Raw genomic sequence first — 22,749 nt, 5'->3', positions numbered from 1 at the left:
CAGAGGCAGTAATGGCAAAGCTAGTCTCGGCTCGCTAATTCCTTGCTCAAGACTCCCTTTGTTCTGGTCTATGTTCAACCCACAGACAAATAACATTCGATGTAGTAAAGATGCACCCAGTCCACGGCTAAATGTTTAGAGTCCTCGTGACTACGCACTTCGAATGAGTAAAATGGCACCTTTTCTTCTCGTAAATACTCCCCTCCCCGGTGTATTCTCACCTAGAATAAAAAGCAAATGTGGCTAGGTTGTATTATGTGGGTTCTGAGTCGGACACCACCACATTCAATGCAGCCGCAGCCTCTTTTGTCTCGTTCGTTGCCCTTCTCCTTTACAACACTGCTCTCCTCACACTCCCAGCTTTTCTGGTCCTCGCCTGATCTTCAAGACATAGCTGACTTGTTTTCTTGAGAGAAACTAAAAGGACATTTGCTAGACAGAATGAGAAGGGAGTATCTCGCTATTCTCGTTGATCAAGCCAGCATAGGACTGGAGCTAAGGTTTCGCCTTTCTGTCCTTATTTATGAACAACGCATCTAGCCTACCCACTCTAATGAAAGAAGGCCAAATCTGTTTGCTGGTGCTAAAACATTTCAGACCAATGACATACAGTTTGCCAATTGCTCTTGTATAAATAGTCAAATGATATTAGTAAAGTAAACACCCTTGTTGATTTTCTCACCATGCTTGTACATTTTCTACTCAGTTCGTTCATTCGTGTAGCCATGCAATTGAAGCCCGCTTTGTATTTAAACAATATATATATTTGAGATTCCTACATTAACCATGTTATAATTGTATATACACTACGTGTAGCCTACAATAGAACGTGGGGGTACAATGGAATCGTTCAACAATTGAATGAAATCTCCACGTGGGGCTCGACCCAGTCACAATTAACGCTGGTGAAAGTAACCAATGAGTATTCCGAACACCCACGTGGGGGACACCAACCGTTTGTTTATTGGAGGATGCTGGTATTACAGTGGTCCAAACGTCAATCAAGTAGTCTGAAACCGCTGAGAGGACAATTTAACCCTTAAGACGTGATAGTGATGAAGTTGTGGTAGACCTACAGAACAGTGTCTATATAGCTTATTTCCTCTTCCCACAAATCGTATACCAGTGCACAAATCTTGAATGTTGCATAATATATATATATATAGTATATATATATAATTCTATTCACAGCTGAAAATAAGAACATATATAGTCAGGCCCTATGATAAAAGGATATTCTAAATTTGAGTAATGTTCATTTTTGAACATCTCAAATAAACAATGAACATGGGTAAAGAGAGCATCCCACCTCACAAACGAATGTATTTCATCACATAATTAGTTAATATTGCAAGTATGGTACAGAAGGAAAGCTATAGCTGTAAGCTTTAAAAATGTTTGTAAAACACACTGCCATTGTTGTTGTTGATTTGAAAACAACACAGCATTGAGACTTGCACTCTTGATGAACCAGTGAGTAATACAATGGAGATTATAGCCAAGCACCTGCATATTTCAGTGTGTATTGTTTGTTCCTTTAAACTTTAAAGAATCAAAAATAGCATTTAAAAGAGGAAAATTTCAGAGACATTTATTGGTATTCTGGTGGAACGACCCCTTTAGCAGGCCTCATAATTAGAGAGACAGATATTGAAAGCAATTTTCTGACAGTGGAAATCACAACCTGCCAGGGGTGGAGTTGGAAAATACAGAGAGAGAGAGAGAGGGGGAGAGAGAGAGGGAGAGAGAGAGAGAGAGAGAGAGAGAGAGAGAGAGAGAGAGAGAGAGAGAGAGAGAGAGAGAGAGTGAGAGAGTGAGAGAGTGAGAGAGAGAGAGAGAGAGAGAGAGAGAGAGAGGGATGAAGGACAGCGGGGGATGCTAAGAAAGAGGAGCCAGTGTGAGAGTTAGAGATTGAATGAAAGAGAGTGCCCAAGGGTGGTAGAAAAAGAGAGTGAAAGAGAGAGAAATGGGGAGGGGGAGAGAGAAAGAGATTTTATTGCCATTTTTTCCCAATGAATTTTAATGCAGCTTGCTGGTCTCTCTCCCAGGGTCTAGGATCACATTTATTAGAAAAAAAAGTTGTGAGGAATGCAATGTATTGCAGGCTTCTGCTTGGAGATGTTTCATGTAGGAGGTGGGCGGGTAGGGCAGGCAGCAGAGGGTAGGCAGGCAGCCAGCAGGATGTATGGGTGTGCGTTGTGTGCTGGAGGAGGCATAATAATAGATGATAGAATGTGATCTGGTAGAAGTGAAGGACACACATTATTGCTATAGGCAGGTCAGCCCAGAGAGGGGGTGATACTAACTGGGGTCTGATTGAGGCCTGCAGATCCCAGTGCTGTCTGGTCTGGAGCACAGCACTCCTTTCAAAGTCCTCAATCACCACACCATTGTTATGGAAGAGGCTCTTTTGTTTTTAGGAAAATGTCCTGTTGAAAAGCAACTAGTCCATATGATCAACACACTCCTTTTATATCATACATGCACACATGGTCACGCACCTGCAATATCCTTTGTAATCACAACTTGTAGAACTGCATTTGGTACAGAGATGGGCTTGTACACAGCAGTAAGAGCAAGGCAAACTACTATTTATCGACAGGAAAATATCAGCAGCCATAAAACATCAACAGGGAGTGGTTGAATATGAGGAATTGTGGAGATGCAGCAACCTGTTTTTTGTCTGCAAAAACACATACAATTGCCTAGCTACACTGATTTATCAAATAAAATAAAATAGTATTTGTCACATGCTTCGCAAACAACAGGTGTAGACTAACATAGGGAGGAGGGCAGAAACATGGCAGAATGGTGCCAAGTTAACAACCTCTCCCTCAACGTGATCAAGACAAAGGAGATGATTGTGGACTACAGGAAAAGGAGGCCCGAGCATGCCCCCATTCTCATCGACAGGGCTGTAGGGGAGCAGGTTGAGAGCTTCAAGTTCCTTGGTGTCCACATCACCAACAAACTGTCATGGTCCAAACGCACCAAGACAGTCGTGAAGACGGCACGACAACGCCTATTCCCCCTCAGGAGACTGAAAAGATTTGGCATGGGTCCTCAGATCCTTAAAAATTATACAGCTGCACCATCAAGAGCAGCCTGACTGGTTGCATCCCCGCCTGGTATGGCAACTGCTTGGCCTCCGACCGCAAGGTACTACAGAGGGTAGTGTGTATGGCCCAGTACATCACTGGGGCCAAGCTTCCTGCCATCCAGGACATCTATTCCAGGCGGTGTCAGAGGAAGGCCCTAAAAATTGCCAAACACTCCAGCCACCCTAGTCATAGACTGTTCTCTCTGCTACCGCACGGCAAGTAGTACTTTACTTCAGTTTACTTCAGTTTATTTAGTAAATACTTTCTTAACACTTATTTTTTCTTAAAACTGCATTGTTGGTTAAAGGCTTGTTGTACCTGTTGTATTCGGAGCATGTGACAAATAAAATGTGATTTGATTTGATTTGAACAGTGAAATGCTTACTTAAGGGCCCTTCCCAACAATGCAGAGAGAAAAATATATAAAAAAGAATAACATGAGGAATAAAAACACAATGAGTAACAATAATCTGGCTATATACATGGGGTACCAGTACCGAGTCAATGTGCATGGGTACAGGCTAGGCAGTAATTGAGGTAGATATTGTATGTACATATAGGTAGGAATAAAGTGACTAGGCAACAGGATATATAATAAACAGTAACAGCAGCATATCTGATGAGTCAAAAGAGTTAGTAAATTCATGCATTTCACATCACGTTTTAACATAGAACTAAGCTGTTTCAGTACATCCATCTCAAATGAAAACAAGTGATAGAATGAGGTATCATATTGAACTGATGGGGGGCTGGGTACCCCCAAATGCCCCTCACCCCCTGCACCCCCATGCTGGGGATGGCTCCTGCCCAGCATGGGGGTGAGTGACAGAGAGACAAGGCTCCAGTGTTGTTGTGAGTGCCCCTCCCCCCAGCAGACAAGCCTGGTGTCAGCACAGAGACAGCACAGTGATTTATAGGTCTCTCTTCTCCTGGGAACCCTCCCTCTCCCATTCCCTCCACCCCCACTCCATCCCTCCATCCTCCCTCCTCTCTTTCCTCCTGGCCCCTGGGGGAAAAGAAGGGGTAATGACCCACATCAGCCACACACAGACACACACACATACAGAGACACACTTTCATGCACTCAGAAATAAACACAAAATACACAGACACACGCACACACGCACACACACACGCACACACGCACGCACACACGCACACACATACTCCTGACACAGACTCAGGCACATTAACACCCACAGGCATGTGTATCTGTGAACTTAGGATTCCACTGCTCTCCTTTCATGTTGCATTCCCCGCCCACTCAACAGTCCCTCACATTCCTGATGCAATATGATGCTATATGTTCATACTACACTAGAAACTGAAACAATACACCACATCCGAATCGATGAGTTAGTTGCATAAAGTCATATAGGCCTACCAGTATTTAGGAGTGATAAAATGTTGTCTTTTTTCATATACTTGTTCATTGCTCTTTGTGGATGCGAACAACAACAACAGACATTGCTCAACCAAAACTACCTACACATCTCTTTGGAATAAACCATGTGTCACCATAAAAATACAATTCCCTTAGCTTAACAATGTTTATGCAATATGACTATGAAATTTTGGGGGGATTTTTGAAGGGGTCATTGTCAATATCTGACATAAGCCTACTGTAGGCTATAGGCCGTCATTGTAAGTAAGAATTTGTTCTTAACTGACTTGCCTAGTTAAATAAAGGCTCAATAAAGTTAAAAATAAATAAAAATAATTGATGGCAATGTTCTCTTGTTCTCTATATGATCAATATAACAGATATAGCCTATGTATTTAATACAGTCCAGTATCTTGGCATAAGCAATTCATTTTGAATTCAAACACACTCTGCAGGAGGAAGAGATGTTGGCCTAACATTGACTTGCAAATTACAACTTTTTCTGTCATTCATTACATACAGTAGAGGGACCTGTTCTTTTCTCACATCTAGAAAAACCTGCTCATGGGCAGTCCCACCACATAGGCTATTCCCTATTGTATGTTAATCATGGGCTCGACTTTCAGGGTTGCCCTCTGGCCCTGCAACATCTTCCGAGCACACAGGGCCAGTTAATTTAGCTTTCATATGGCCCGCTTGGGCCAGTAGGCTACATTTTCCCCAATTAAAAAAAAAATGATATTTGTATTTAATGCTTCACAATCTTCCCGACCTCTGACGCTTCACACTTGTTATCAACCAGCGTTTCCAAGCAGATGTAAGAATGCCAAATCATCTCCATCTCGAAGTCCCGCATATACGTCCTGGATCTTTGCGCCAGACCCATCTCAGCGGAGGCGGAAAACTCATCAATTCAGTGTTGAACATCAGCATGCGCATTAAAAAGATAACCAGTGGTGGAAAAATTGTCATACTTGAGTAAAAGTACAGATACCCTAATGGAAAATGACTCAAGTAAAAGTGAAAGTCACCAAGTAAAATACTACTTGAGTAAAAATCTAAAAGTATTTGGTTTTAAATATACTTAAGTATTAAAAGTAAATGGAATTGCTAAAATGTACTTAAGTATCAAAAGTAAAAGTAAAAGTATAAACCATTTCAAATTCCTTATTTTAAGCAAACCAGATGGCGCAATTCAATTTTTTATTTTTATTGACGGATCGCGAGGGGCACACTAACACTCAGACAATTTACAAACGATGCATTTGTGTTTAGTGAGTCCACCTGATCAGAGGCAGTTGGGATGACCAGGCAGATATAAAAAAAAAAACTACTTAAGTAGTACTTTAAAGTATTTTTACTCAGGTACTTTACACCACTGAAAATAACCACCTACTTTTCTGTATTTTTTCATATTAGACACAGCGATGTCATTATTAGCAAAGAAAGGTTTATGTAGGCCTATACTATGGAGCTGCTTGTTTGTCAAGACATTAACATTATTTAAACAAATCACTTTTCGGTTAAATAGGCTAGGCCTACAGGAATAAATTAAAATGAATATTGTAGTAATGCGATTCTGTAGTCTGTATAGGCCTAATTGTAAAAAATATATATTTTTAAAGAAAATATTAATATTAATTCTCGAAGCTGTTAATGAGCTACACACAGCTGATTTCTGCGTGGAAAGAAATATGTTCGAATAAGTCCAGTCACTGCCAACATTCCTAAATACAATTTAGGGAAAAGACAACAGTGTTGCTGATATTTATTGAAAAGTGCGGGATACCATTTTTTTTTATGCTTTACTATATATTTCTCAACTCCAATTTTTTGCGCAATTGGCAGCGTTTTACAATCTGAGTGTCTGGCATGACAATATTTTCGAAGTCAATCTTGAACGATCTGGCTGATATAGCCTATTAACTGTAAAATTCACACAATTTCACTGTATTTATTAACACTGTAAAAAATCACATGATTGTATTAGTGCCAATGGGAGCTTTTATTTAAAGACATTAAACAAGCAACAACATCATATTAAGAGTCTGTGACCTAGCTAATGATTAGCCCATTGGTGTAAACAATGCAAATGAGGCTTTAACCTTTTCCAAAGTTTTTAAAAGTTGTTTAGGAGTCCAAGGGCGAATTTAGTTATTGCACACGCGCATTAGGTGTCCCTAATGAAATATGCAAATTACCTACATGCTAGAACACGCCAATAGGATCTCGCTAGCTCGTGCTTGGCTCTGCCCACCTCCTTGCTTGTTCTGCCCACTATGATTAATTTGCTCCCATTGAAAACGAAAGGCTGTGATCTATCTTGGGTTAGGTAAACAAATCTTTGGTATTACCATTTGCCAAAGCTTCCAAATCATTCTGTTTCTCATCTTGGACACCACATGGGCTTTCTTTGAAAGGAAATCTGTCTGCGATGATAAGCACAGGTTGCCGCCTCCCGTTCATTTGTGGCATTGCAATTGCATTGAAACGAAGGGGAATGATTTGCCGGCAACTATACACCGCTAAATATGGACTGTAATATTGGGTTAAGCGAATACAATCATACTAAAAATATTTATACAATTACTTAGTCAACATTTGAACGATAGATCATGTTTATATTTCATAATTCCGCTCGTCATGCGCAGCACGGTTCTATGGTGTAATGGTTAGCACTCTGGACTTTGAATCCAGCGATCCGAGTTCAAATCTCGGTAGAACCTTATTTTATGAAAAATTGCAAATTGGGATTTCTATGTGACATTTGACATATTATCAATAGACTAAATCATCAATGATAATACTGGCAAGTTAGTAGATATCAGTTTGGTGTATTGGTACACCAAATATATGCCATATATGCAAAACACTGAATCATTAGATTTCTTGTTTTATAACAGTAACGTTGTATTACTTGTGATATATAGAACCAAAGTATAACAGCAGTGGTGTAAAGTACTTAAGTAAAAATACTTGAAAGTACTAGTTTAGTAGTTTTTTCAGAGATCTGTACTTTACTTTACTATTTACATTGACAACTTTTACTACACTAACTTTCCTAAAGAAAATAATGTACTTTTTACTCCATACATTTTCCCTGACACCCAAAAATACTGTCAATTCTATTTTGACAGTAAAATGGTCCAATTCACACACTTATCAAGTGAACATCCCTGGTCATCCCTACTGCCTCTGATCTGGCGGACTCACTAAACACAAATGCTTAATTTGTAAATTATGTCTGAGTGCTATCTGTCAATAAAAAGAAAAAAAAGGAAATTGTGCAGTCTGGTTTGCTTAAAATAAGGAATTTGAAATGGTTTATACTTTCACTTTTACTTTTGATACTTAAGTACATTTGAGCAATTCCATTTACTCTTAATACTTAAGTATATTTAAAACCAAATACTTTGACTTTTACTCAAGTAGTACTTTACTAGTTTTCAATTAAGGTACCTTTACTTTTACTCAAGTATGAGTACTTTTTCCACCACTGTATAACAGCAAATTGAAATGTAAAGTATAGCAGCACACGTTTTACAATCCATGCAATAGGCAGAATATACATTTTCACAATATGAACAGTAAAAGGCACATGACAGCCCACTTACAGTCTTATTTCAACGCTACAACTCCCATACAGACTCGGAAGAGGCGAAGATCGAGAGCCATGCGTCCTCCGAAAAACACAACCCCACCAAGCCGCACTGCTTCTTGACATCCTGCTCGCTTAACACAGATGCCAGCCACACAAATGTGTTGGAGGAAACACCTTACAACTGGCGACCGTGTCAGCGTGCATGCGCCTGGCCAGCCACAGCACAATGGCCAGCTAGAGTACAATTGGACAACAACATTCCGGCCGGCCTAACCCTCCCATAACCCGGACAACACTGCGCTGCCTCATGGGTCTCCAGGTCACAGTTGGCTGCGACACAAACCGGGATTGAACCTGATCTGTAGTGACTCCGCCAGCCTTAGACCACTGCGCCACTCAGGAGGCCAAGATTTAAGTTTTTGGCCTGAAGGACAAGCGTCACGTCTAGAGGAAACCTGGCACCATCCCTACGCTGAAACATGGTGGTTTGCAGCATCATGCTGTGGGGATGTTTTTCAGCGGCAGAGTATGGGTGACCACTCAGGATCGAAGGAAAGATGAATGGAGCATAGTACAGAGAGATCCTTGATGAAAACCTGCTCCAGAATGCTCAGGACCTCAGACTGGGGCAAAGGTTCATCTTCAAACAGGACAACAACTGTAAGCACACAGCCAAGACAATGCAGGAGTGACTTCGAGTCAAGTCTCTGAATGTCCTTGAGTAGCTCAGCCAGAGCCCGGACTTGAACCCTAACGAACATCTCTGGAGAGACCTGAAAATAGCTGTGTAGCAACGCTCCCCATCCAACCTGACAGAGCATGAGAGGAACTCCCCAAATACAGGTGTGCCAAGCTTTCTTTATTTGTATTATTTTCTACATTGTAGAATAATAGTGAAGACATCAAAACTATGAAATAACACACATGGAATCATGTAGTAAACAAAAAAGTGTTAAACAAATCAAAATATGTTTTATATTTGATATTCTCTAAAGTAGCCACCCTTTGCCTTGATGACAGCTTTGCAAACTCTTGGCATTCTCTCAACGAGCTTCATTAGGTAGTCACCTGGAATGCATTTCAATTAACAGGTGTGCCTTGTTAAAAGTTAATTTGTGGAATTTCTTTCCTTTTTAATGCATTTGAGCCAATCAGTTGTGTTGTGACAAGGTAGGTTGGTGTACAGAAGATAGCCCTATTTGGTAAAAGACCAATTCCATATTATGACAAGAACAGCTCAAATAAGCAAAGAGAAACAACAGTCCATCATTAGTTTAAGACATGAAGGTCAGTCAATCTGGAAAATTTCAAGAACTTTGAAAGTTTCCTCAAGTGCAGTCGCAAAAACCATCAAGCGCTATGATGAAACTGGCTCTTATGAGGACTGCCACAGGAAAGGAAGAACCAGAGTTACCTCTGCTGCAGTGGACAAGTTCATTAGAGTTAACTGCACCTCAGATTGTAGCCCAAATAAATTCACAGAGTTCAAGTAACAGACACATCTCAACTCACATCTCACATCAACTCACATCAAAGAAACGACCGTGAAGCTTAACATAGCTAAGTGCCACTAACAAAGATAACTACCCACAAACACCAAAGGAAAAAAGGCTGCCTAAGTATGATTCTCAATCAGAGACAACGATAGACAGCTGTCCCTGATTGAGAACCATACCCGGCCAAAACATAGAAATACAAAACATAGAAATAAGGATACTAGAATGCCCACCGTAGTCACACCCTGGCCTAACCAAAATAGAGAATAAAAGCCTCTCTTTGGCCAGGGCGTGACAGTACCCCCCCCAAAGGTGCGGACTCCGGCCGCAAAACCTGACTCTATAGGAGGGGGTCCGGGTGGGCATCTATTCACGGCGGCGGCTCCGGTTCGGGACGTAGACCCCGCTCCACCTCTGGCTCCCCCCACTTTGGTGGTGCCTCTGGTGCGGGGACCCTCACCGCCGACCCCGGACTGGGGACCCTCTCCGCCGACCCCGGACTGGGGACCCTCTCCGCAGGAGGTTCCGGACTGGGGACCCTCTCCGCAGGAGGCTCCGGACTGGGGACCCTCGCCGCAGGAGGCTCCGGACTGGGGACTGTCGCTGGAGGCTCCGGACTGGGGACCGTCGCTGGGGGCTTCGGACTGGGGACCGTTGTTGGAGGCTCCGGACTGGGGACCGACCCTGGAGGCTCCGGACTGGGGACCGTCGCTGGAGGCTCCGGACTGGAGACCGTCGTTGGAGGCTTCGTGCCATGGATCGTCACTGGAGGCTTCGTGCCATGGATCGTCACTGGAGGCTTCATGCCCTGGATCATCACTGGAGACTTCGTGCCATGGATCATCACTGGAGGCTTCGTGCCATGGATCATCACTGGAGGCTTCGTGCCATGGATCATCACTGGAGGCTTCGTGCCATGGATCATCACTGGAGGCTTCGTGCCATGGATCATCACTGGAGGCTTCGTGCCATGGATCATCACTGGAGGCTTCGTGCCATGGATCATCACTGGAGGCTTCGTGCCATGGATCACCACTGGAGGCTTCGTGCCATGGATCACCACTGGAGGCTTCGTTCGTGCAGCAGGCACAGGACTCACCAGGCTGGGGAGACACACAGGAGACCTGGTCCGTGGAGCAGGCACAGGACTCACCGGGCTGGAGAGACACACTGGAGGCCTGGTGCGTGGGGCGGGCACCGGATACACTGGGCCGTGGAGGCGCACTGGAGATCTCAAGCGTAGAGCTGGCACAACCCGTCCTGGCTGGATGGTTACTTTCGCCCGGCAAATGCGGGGCGCTAGCACAGGACACACTGGGCTGTGCAGGCGCACCGGAGACACAGTGCGCAGAGCCGGCGCAGGATATCCTGGGCCATAGAGACGCACTGGCGGCCAGATGCTCTGAGCCGGCACCTTCCGTCCTGACTGGATGCCCACTCTAGCCCGGCTGATTCGGGGAGCTGGAATGTAGTGCACCGGGCTGTGAACGCGCACTGGAGACACTGTGCTCTCCACCGCATAACACGGTGCCTGACCAGTACGACGCTCCCTACGGTAAGCACGAGGAGTTAGCTCAGGTCTTCAACCTGACTCAGCCAATCTCCTCGTGTGTCTCCCCCCCCCCAAAAAAATTGGCGGGCTGCCTCTCGTGCCTGCTCCGTTGCCGTGACTCCTGGTATCGTTGTCGTTCCTCCCTCGCTACTTCCGCCTGTTTCCATGGCAGAGTCTTGTCCTCTGCCATAACCTGCTCCCATGTCCAAGATGTCCTCCACTCTCTCTTCTCCCGGGCCCAGGATCCCTGCTCCTCCTGGCCACGCTGCTTGGTCCTTTGGTGGTGGGTAGTTCTGTCACGGACATCGTCGGAAGGAGACCAAGGTGCAGCGTGGTGAGCGTACATTTTACTTTTATTTTAATGTCGCCAACAAAACAAGAAACAAAGAAACGACCGTGAAGCTTAACAGGGCTAAGTGCCACTAACAAAGATAACTACCCACAAACACCAAAGGAAAAAAGGCTGCCTAAGTATGATTCCCAATCAGAGACAACGACAGACAGCTGTCCCTGATTGAGAACCATACCCAGCCAAAACATAGAAATACAAAACATAGAAATAAAGAAACTAGAATGCCCACCCTAGTCACACCCTGGCCTAACCAAAATAGAGAATAAAGCCTCTCTATGGCCAGGGCGTGACAGTACGTCTCGTGGCATGAAACATAATGTTCACTGTTTGCAATGTAAACAGTCGAATAAAAGCAATCAGAGTTAATTCGAGTTGTCTCCTCTGTAATTGTCCTGCTCCCTATAAAAAACATAGCCTAATGTGAAAACGTAGATTTTCAGCCTGTGCCCGCTATTCTAACAATGTTTTTGGGTTGGGCCAGCCCTGGTTTATGGTTTGCTCAACATTGTAGCCTAGATACCTACTCGTGGCAGTTTCTGTGGCGTGAACGAGAAGCGTGCCTGTAGCCTATCTCTCACAGAACCAGAATGAGATTAACTTTCTATGATCTCTTTCCCCATCTCTGCTCTGGTAGACATGAGCCTGCAACTACCATCTCTCCTGAGTTGTACTTCATCATTTGTTTCCTTATAGAATCATAGGGTGCTGACAAATTGAAATACATTTGCCAAAGTTATAGAATTACTGCCGTCTGTTCAGAAATAAATGAAATATTTCAGAATACTACGCCAGGAGTAAGCCTATAATTTAGCCACAGAGGATCACTCGCTTTTGTTGTTTAAATAGCCTAGCTGTGGATGGTGTGCAGCCCAATAACAACATTCAGGAACACATGGCAAATCTGTCAGTGAACAGCATGCAGCCAAAACAGGCCTTTTGCAATATTTTTAACACAATCGTGCGATAGCACAGGTTGTAAAGTAAATGGCTCCTGCTGAAACAAAAATACTTATCTGTCTGAAGGCTGCAAAAATATTGTATACCTTCCAAATAGGCCTATTGCGTGAATAGCATTGTTTTTACAAACTAAAACGACGGCTGGTGAGTGAGCTGCTCATCATTGGTTGAGTCAGTGAAACTGGAAGCTTTTTATGACTATATTTTCCTCCTCATATTGTACAATATGTGTCTCTTCCACACATCTAGGCCTAGGCTACTGATGGATTCAAGACAAGGTCATTTTTAATGATCTCCCATTCTCAGTTTGTCAGTGTCAAAGTAGCCTGACAATTCAATCATTTGTGCGGTATTAAAAAAGATTCTGTCTCTAGTCATGTAAAATGACATAGAATTGCATGAAATGCGTTTCTAAAAGGCCACATTTTCTCGGACCCTAGGCTACAAAAAAATTGTGCAAACGCCTCTACTCTACTGCTCTAGTCTAGACCACTACGTAAATGCGATGACGTGCATGCAATACTTCATTATAATGGCGATTTTCCGGTACCTCAGAGCTCCCCAGGTCACCCCCCCCTGGCGCTCACTATTTGTTCCGGCACCTCCCGATGTACAAATTAAGTACTGCGTGTCTCTAAAAAGACCTGAATGACAGAAGTGAAGGATACCTTATATTTCAGTCCAATGATCGTAAAACAACCTCAGGACTTACCCATACTTGTTGGCAATACAATGTCCCATCGATCTTACTCTGGTAGAGTGTGGAATGCCCATCGCAAACTCAAAGAACACATATGAACATACCGATTTCGCGGGTTTCATAAAAAAGACCGTCCCACAGATTTTAACATTCTAAGTACGTGACTTGGGCTCACATCATGGAAATATTGGATGCGTTCGTAAATTCATTTTGGAGTGCCAGAGTGCGCTCAGAGTGCGTTCTGGTCGTTTGTAAATTGTCAGTTAGTAAATGCAGAGCAGCGTTTAGAGCGCACACTGGACGCTCTGGCCGAGGGGTAGGGTTGATCCGAGCGTTCTGACCTCACAACCGCAGTCAAGCACCCAAGCTTACTGGCTAAATGTATCTAGCTACTTCCAGACACTAATGAGAGAACACCTCACTCTGACCATTTTACTTGCCCTAGCAGAGCTGGTTAGGCTGTTTTCATGTTTTTCAGAGCGTTGGTGACTAACTGTGCTGCTGGCAACAATTTAATAACGTTTTTTTGCCGATGTTTACTGACACCGGCCATATTCAACGGGTGTTGAGCGTTCATAAATTAATCAGTTATTTTGTTCTCTGGCACACTCACAAAAGAGAGTGCTCTGAAATCGGAGTAAAGTAAACTCACCCCATTCCGTACAAATGTGCGTAACCGCGACATTCAAATGAGGCTACAAAGAAAACTAATGGGACTGTAGCGATTGTGTTGACTTCAAAATCGGGGGTGTGAACTAGGTTTCTATTCAAGCGTTGATTGACATGGTAATGGTTCTATAGTATTGGAGAAAAGTTGAAAAAACGGACCCTCCGTTACATCTTGACGTGTCATGTCGTAACGTACAGCACGCATAAAGCAACTCGTTCTGTCTTACAATCTCTCTCCACCAGGTGTAGCACTTCTCTCATCCTTTAAAAACAAGAAATGGACAGTGACGGGGGTAAGGGGTGATACCTAGTCATTTTTTTCATCATCATTGCATGCGATCATCATTCTCAAAGCCGCTGTTTACTTCTAAGATCACTTTAGCACCCCCCTAAAAACCTGATTCAAATTCGACACAAACCTTCAAATAGGTATGTAATGACACATTATATAAACTCTTTATAGTGTTTTATTTACATTTTAGAGGCGATAAGGTGATAAGTTGGACAAATCGAGTGAAAAAAGCAATTTTCCCACACGACATCTGTCCTTCTCACTATCATGCATTAGTTTCGCTTCCCCAACCGCCATTTTTAAAAAGACCCGACGGGGCTCATTGCCTGCTTGAATTATGCGGAAACGGGCAGTGTTTAGGTCATGTAATTGATTTTGTTGGAAAGGGGAGAAATTGTGCTTTACAATGGTATTGCATTTGATTGATCTGGAAGTTGATCTGGAAGTATTACGTTTTTGGGGCGCTAAAATAAGGGCAATTGTACGGACCAAGGCGATGTACGAGTTTTCGTGAGTTTACGTTAGATAGTCAGAGTAAATTTACCAACGCGCTCATCATAACGTACAGTATTGTGGTTAACAATTTCCACATTCATGTTTTCAAATGATTTATTGGAAATTTTGATGACCACATTATTGACATTTAGTGAAAATTGATTTGATCACTGCTGTTTTTTGTAGAGTCACATAACACCCTATTATTATGCAAAGCACATTTCTCAAACTGGCACCATGGGAAAAAATGCATAAAGTATTATCAAAACTGCAGTTATAAAGGTTTCCGCAAGGAGTCAGTATAGTACAGTTGATAGAGGATAGTCATTAGGCACAGGGCTTTGTATCGTTACTTTTGCATCTCATGGTCATACATACACACACAGTGAATGAGAGAGAATTAATGAGATATAAACAATTTATTTCTGTCTTCATCTTGGTACGAATTGTGTTTTCACAATAAAATTACATTACAATTCCCTTATTACTGTCTAGCTACTTGTGCAATTACAGTTGAACAAGTATTGTAATTACTTATTGATTCAATGTGTTACACTGTACTCACAGCAGTAATCCTAAACTTAGCCCTAACCCTAACCCTAGCTTCATGCCCACATCACTGGTCAACCCTCAACCCTATTCCTATAACCCTAACTATCACGTTTAGTTAAGACCCAGATGCAGACAGTGTCGAAATAATAAGAGTTTATTACAACAACAGGGGCAGGCAAACGACAGGTCAATGAGGGCAGGGGTCAAAAAACCAAGAGAGGGTGTAAAGGGTCCAGAATGGCAGGCAGTCTCAGTCTCGGGGTCATTGCAGGCAGGGGTCAATAATCCAGAGAGTGTGTAAAGGGTCCAGATTGGCAGGCAGTCTCAGTCTCAGGGTCAGGGCAGGCAGGGGTCAATAATCCAGAGAGGGTGTAAAGGGTGCAGAATGGCAGGCAGTCTAAAGTCTCAGGGTCAGGGCAGGCAGGGGTCAATAATCCATAGAGGGTGTAAAGGGTGCAGAACGGCAGGCAGTCTAAAGTCTCAGGGTCAGGGCAGGCAGGGGTCAATAATCCATAGAGGGTGTAAAGGGTCCAGAACGGCAGGCAGTCTCAGTCTCAGGGTCAGGGCAGGCAGGGGTCAATAATCCAGAAAGGGTGTAAAGGGTCCAGAACTGCAGGCAGTCTCAGGGTCAGGGCAGGCAGGGGTCAATAATCCAGAACGGTGGGGTAAGGTACAATACGGCAGGCAGCCTCAGGCTCAGGGCAGGCAGAACGGTCAAAACCGGGAAGGACGAGAAAACAGGAGTAAGAAACAGGCAGGAGCAGGGAAACAAACTCTGGTAGGTTTTATGAACAAAACGAACTGGCAACAGACAAACAGAGAACACAGGCATAAATACACAGGGGATAATGGGGAAGATGGGCGACACCTGGAGGGGGGTGGAGACGAGCACAAAAATAGGTGAAGCAGATCAGGGTGTGACACTAACCCTAGTTTCATGTCCACATCCCAGCTTAACCCTAGACCCTAAACTTGGCATTATGTCCAAAACACAGCTCAACCCTAACCCTTAACGCTAACCTCAACCCTAACTTCTGAAGGTGTGTGAGGGTCTTCCACTGACTTTCCCACAACTGGTTGTAGTATTATACTTCCCCTTTCCTTCCCTTTTACGACCAACATTCTTTTCCTACAAAAAATGTGATAAGTCATATTAATCCCTCATGGGTCCATCATATGCTTTACACAGACTGACAAGGGATCAGTGCAGTCTTGTCAACAATAAAATCAGTTTGTGTTTGTATGTGTGCATCTTTTCTAATGAGGCACAGAGGATGATGTCCGTTAGGAGTCTCAGTTGTCACAGGCAGTGGATGACTGTAATTCAGAACAACTGTACCACTCTAATTATGTGTGTGTAGTCAATGTACTGAAGCTTGACTAATAACCATAAGCTTTTGGAAACACTAAACCAGTTCATATTTTCCATGTACAGTCATTGCCACACAGGGAGGTTTGTTGGAAGAACACAGCATTTTTGCTTTTTAACTACACAAGTCAGTTAAGAACAAGTTCTTATTTACAATGACATCCTACCCTGGACAAATTGTGCACCACCCTATGGGACTCCCAATCACTGCTTAATGTGATGCAGCCTGGATTTGAACCAGGGACTGCAGTGATACCTCTTGCACTGAGATGCAGTGCCTTAGACCTCTGCACCACTCGGGAGATCACAATATCCTAAATACGATTTTCTTTTATCATATCCATTCTTGCATATAAACATTATTAGACAGTGATCTACCTGTACTCACATAGATTTGGGGTTTGTCGTAAAATTTTCCTTGGAGTTGTGCCATTCAGAAATATCATTAACTAAACTATAACATGGCGGCACTGGCGCCCTGAGCGCAATTAGTGGGTCCTGCTGGCTGTTGCTGCTTAGTAGTTCTCACCCATAGTCTCCTTCACAGTGGTCAATAGATTGTTCCAGTGCAATAACATGTCATATAGTAGAGATACAGTAGAGATCTTGTCTCATCAGTCAGACTCCAGGGTGACTACATGACTAATGAAAGCCAATAACAACAAGCGTGTTTATGCATATCTGACTTGGCACAGGAGCTGGACAAACAATAACAATTGTGTAGAAATATGATAATGTCCTCCCACTCACTGTGTCTGCTGTTGTCTACGAAAACCAATAAACCCACACAGACACTCATGAGTGAGCTGAGTCTTCCTGATCATCTTGATATCTGACTCCTCTCTGGAGCATGAAGATCCTGGAGGTCAGGGGTCAAGGGTGTCTCCGCTGTCTGGACAAACCCAGCTCTGTGGAGCTAAAGGGGCCCAAATATTAATCTTAGTGAATCTGTATCAGTCAGCAATATTTCACATCCTTAATGCGCAGAATGAATGATAACAAAAACAGACAAATGAAAATAATCAGTGGAAACCAGAGATGATCTGCTCTGCTGGGGAATGGATGGGGTCAGAAGAAAATCACTGTTATGAGGTTGGACTAAGCTCTCAAGTACATCGTTCTGACCTAAACGCCACCATGTTTATATGAATCTTTATCTACTTTTACCCATTTTTCAGTATCCAATTGGTAGGTACAGTCTTGTCTCATTGCTGCAACTCCCACATGGACTCGGGAGAGGCGAAGGTTGAGAGCCATGCGTCCTCCGAAACACGACCCAACCAAGCCGCACTGCTTGTTGATCAAATTAACCCGGAAGTCAGTCACACCAATGTGTTGGAGAAAACACTTTGCACCTGGCAACCGTGTCAGCGTGTATTACACCTGGCCCACCACAGGAGTCGCTAGAGCATGATGGGACAAGGACATCCCTGCCGGCCGAACCCTCCCCTAACTCGGATGACACTAGGAAAATTGTGTACGACCCCAGGGTTCTCCCAGTCACGACTGGCTGCACAGAGCCTGGACTCAAACCAGGATCTCTAGTGGCACAGCTAACAACTGCGATGCAGTGCCTTAGACCACTGCGCCACTCGGGAGGCCATATTACTCTTTATCTAATGAAGTACAGTATTTGTCTCTCTATTGAAAGAGTATTGTGTATCAAGCCTTTGGTTCACATTCAGCAGGCCTAGATGAATACAATATTTTAGGAAGCACCTCTTCTCTATCTTGAGGACTGGTCATGCTTAACAGACTGCAAACCACTTTGCTCTCTCTCAAGTATCCCTTCTTGGTAAGTTTGTGGTGTCTCATGCTGAATATATACTACTGTTATTGAGATGTCTGTTCCCTTAATTGTCTTCCCGGTCTCTCCGTAACACTAGCCAAAACGTCTGCCTCAGGACAGCCACATAGAAAGCTATGATGACTATCCTCTCTGGCTCCATTCATCATCAGTTTTATGAGGAAAAACAATCCATGTATTAGGTTACTCTTCCACTTATCCATCCTCTACCTTTTTTTATTCTTAAATTTACATTTTCCTTTGTGTTTCTCTCCCACATTTATTGGCTCCTTCTCCCTCTATGTACCTCTCATCCTCTCTTCAAGCCTTCTTATTTCCCACTGGGGCGCCAGAGCACGGGAACTGAACTGCCCTCCACTCTCTAGCCATCACACTCAGATTTTCCTTTTTTCGCTTGTTTTTCCCTCTCCCCTCCACATTTCTGGCACAGGAAGGGACCTAGCATTTTTCAGGGGAGCCCAGCTGGCTGTGCAGAGTGCAGTAAACCCAGGCCTCCTGGTTTCCCCTGTGGTCCCTCACTCTGTCTGGAACTGGAATAGGCCCATTGCACCAGCCCAATAGAAACCAGTACAAACCCAGTAGATGTGATCCAGCCCTTTGCTACATGGATTTAGTCAAGTCTGGATAGCAGTAGCTAGTAAAGTCAACCATGCTTTTGGCTACTGAGTTGTGGGGTTTGTAATTGTGCGCAGGGGCATTTCATGACAAATCCAGTGCATTGTGATATACTGCACCCTAACCCACTGGGATTGACTATGAGGTGCTAGTCAATATGATTTATAAACAAGTTATTGCATTTCAGGCAAGTTGTTAAGGTGCCATGTAAAAGCAGATATTTTTTGACAGTTGTCAGGAAGTGCGGAGTTTGTGAATTTGAATGATGGCATTAAATTAATGCTTAACCGCATTCACCTCAACTCACCTCCCCAAAAGACAATACTTCATAAAGCCAATCTAAATATAGTGTGACTTAAAGACAGTGTTGTAGTACTCGAGACCAGTCACAAGTCTGGTCTCGAGACCACATATTGAGTGTCTCGGCCTAGTCTCGATGTAGGATACATTTGTACTCGGTCTTGACTCGGTCTCGGACAGTGAGGACTAGCAATTTCTTCCAGAAACTAGTCTAGACGAGCGGACCAAGGTGAAGTTGGTTTTATATTCACACATTTGGACATTCAACAGACATTCAACAGACATTGTTGCTGGAGAAGAAGGCTGACGTTTTACGTGTCCCCAACTGACTGTGTTTTTTTGTTTGTTTATTTGCGTTGTTGTAACTTATTTCTTACTTATTTTGTACATAATGTTGCTGGTACCGTCTCTTATGACAGAAAATAACTTCTGGACATCAGCACTGCGATTACCCAACATGGACTGGCAGAATCCTTTAACGAGTATAACGAGCCCGACGCAAATTATATACTGCGTTCTCGGGAACAGGCCCAGATCCCTGTGATTTGCCTGAAGAGGAGGCGGAAAAAAAGGGGCCAGAGGGCGGGCTGCCTTAGGAGAATTCGTAGGCGATCGAATAAACCTCCACTTCTTTCCATTCTGCTAGCAAACGTGCAATCGTTGGAGAATAAAATAGATGACCTACGCGGAAGATTAAACTACCAATGGGACATTCAAAACTGTAATACCTTATGCTTCACAGAGTCGTGGCTGAACGCCGACACTATCAACATACGGCTGGCTGGTTATACGCTGTACCTGCAGGATAGAACAGCAGCGTCTGGTAAGACAAGAGGCGGCGGACTATGTATTTTTGTAAATAACAGCTGGTGCACGATATCTAAGGAAGTCTCAAGCTATTGCTTGCCAGAGGTAGAGTATCTCATGATAAGCTGTAGACCACACCATCTACCTAGAAAGTTTTCATCTGTATTTTTCGTAGCTGTTTACATACCACCACAGACTGAGGCTGGCACTAAGACAGCATTGAATGAGCTGTATTCCGCCATAAGCAAACAAGAAAAAGCTCACCCAGAGATGGCACTCCTAGTAGACAGGGACTTTAATGCAGGGAAACTTAAATCCATTTTTACCAAATTTCTATCAGCATGTTAAATGTGCAACCAGAGGGGGAAAAACTCTGTACCACCTTTACTCCACACAAAGAGATGCATACAAAGCGCACCCTCGCCCTCCATTTGGCAAATCTGACCATAATTCTATCCTCCTGATTCCTGCTTACAAGCAAAAATTAAAGCAGGAAGCACCCGTGACTAGATCAATAAAAAAGTGGTCAGATGAAGCAGATGCTAAGCTACAGGACTGTTTTGCTAGCACAGACTGGAATATATTTCGGGATTCCTCCGATGGCATTGAGGAGTACACAACATCAGTCACTGGCTTCATCAATAAGTGCATCGATGACGTCATCCCCACAGTGACCGTACGTACATACCCCAACTAGAAGCCATGGATTACAGGCAACATCTGCACTGAGCTAAAGGCGAGAGCTGCCACTTTCAAGGAGCGGGACTCTAACCCGGAAGCTTATAAGAAATCCCACTATGCCCTCCGATGAAGCATCAAACAGGCAAAGCGTCAATACAGGACTAAGATCGAATCGTACTACACCGGCTCTGATGCTCGTCGGATGTGGCAGGGCTTGCAAACCATTACAGACTACAAAGGGAAGCACAGCCGAGAGCTGCCCAGTGAAAGTTAAACTACTTCTATGCTCACCTCGAGGCAAATAACACTGAAACATGCATGAGAGCACCAGCTGTTCCGGAAGACTGTGTGATCATGCTCTCCGCAGCCGTACCACAACAGTGGTAGGCCTGGTCACTGACAACGACGATGCAGCCTATAGGAAGGAGGTCAGAGACCTGACCGTGTGGTGCCAGGACAACAACCTCTCCCTCAACGTGGTCAAGACAAAGGAGATGATTGTGGACTACAGGAAAAAGAGGACCGAGCACGCCCCCATCCTCATCGACGGACTGCAGTGGAGCAGGTTGAGAGCTTCAAGTTCCTTGGTGTCCACATCACCAACAAACTAACATGGTCCAAGCACACCAAGACAGTCATGAAGAGGGCACGACAAAACCTATCCCCCCTCAGGAGACTGAAAGGATTTGGCATGGGTCTTCAGATCCTCAAAAGGTTCTACAGCTGCACCCATCAAGAGCATCCGGACTGGTTGCATCACTACCTGGTACGGCAACTGCTCGGCCTCCGACCACAAGGCACTACAGAGGGTTGTGCGAATGGCCCAGTACATCACTGGGGCCAAGCTTCCTGCCATCCAGGACATCTATACTAGACGGTGTCAGAGGAAGGCCCTAAAAATTGTCAAAGACTCCAGCCACCCTAGTCATAGACTGTTCTCTCTGCTACCTCATGGCAAGCGGTACCGGAGCTCCAAGTCTAGGTCCAAGAGGCTTCTAAACAGCTTCTACCCCCAAGCCATAAGACTCCTGAACATCTAATCAAATGGCTACCCAGACTATTTGCATTTCCCCCCACCCCCCTCTTTTACACCGCTGCTACTCTCTGTTGTTACCATCTATGCATAGTCACTTTAATAACTCTACCTACATGTACATATTACCTCATCTAACCGGTGCCCCCGCACGTTGACTCTGTACCGGTGTACCCCCTTGTAACGGCATTCAAGAAAAGAAGATGAGGACCAAGGTGCAGCGTGGTGCATGTTCATATTTAATTCAATAACCAAACACTAAACACGAAAATGACAAAAAGAACAACCGAAACAGTTCTGTCTGGTACAGATACGAAACAAAAAACAGAAATTAATCACCCACAACACAAAATGGAAAACAGGCTACCTAAGTATGGCTCCCAATCAGAGACAACGATAGACAGCTGCCTCTGATTGGGAACCACACCAGGCCAAACACATAGAAAACCAACAACATAGAAAAAAGAACATAGACTGCCCACCCTAGTCACACCCTGGCCTAACCAAAATAGAGAATAAAAAACCTCTCTATAGCCAGGGCGTGACACCCCTTGTATATAGTCTCGCTATTGTTATTTTACTGCTGCTCTTTAAATACTTGTTACTTTTATTTCTTATTCTTATCTGTATTTTTTAAAACTGCTTTGTTGGTTAGGGGCTCGTAAGTAAGCATTTCACTGTAATACCTGTTGTATTGTGTATGTGACTAATAAAATTTGATTTGATTTGACGTTCAACAGACATTCGCCAAAAGCCATTTAAAATTGTAAAAATTAATAACTAATTCAGTGATTGTCACAGAAACATAAAAATATATATGGTTTATTCAATAAATGTCTAGCATACTTTTACAACCTTGGTTTGAATAAAAATCCAGTTTTGATTTGATAGAAATACATAAAATCTCAAATATTGCATTCAAAGATGGAGAAATGAATAACTAATTCAGTGATTGTTTCAGAAAAAAGTGAAAATATACCTTTATT

At 43.6% G+C, this 22,749-nt stretch overlaps 1 non-coding gene across 1 annotated transcript; it reads left to right on the top strand.

The window, feature by feature from the left end:
- Nucleotides 1-7,139: 7,139 nt before the first annotated feature.
- On the top strand, nt 7,140-7,211 carry trnaq-uug. The gene has a single exon. It is a non-coding gene; the product is annotated as a tRNA-Gln (tRNA).
- Nucleotides 7,212-22,749: the final 15,538 nt, after the last annotated feature.

Source organism: Salvelinus namaycush, chromosome 8 (genome assembly GCF_016432855.1).
Source record: "Salvelinus namaycush isolate Seneca chromosome 8, SaNama_1.0, whole genome shotgun sequence".
Taxonomy (NCBI): Eukaryota; Metazoa; Chordata; class Actinopteri; order Salmoniformes; family Salmonidae; genus Salvelinus; species Salvelinus namaycush.
The sequence above is the reverse complement of the archived record's forward strand: the minus strand, read 5'-3'. Positions and strand labels throughout refer to the sequence as shown.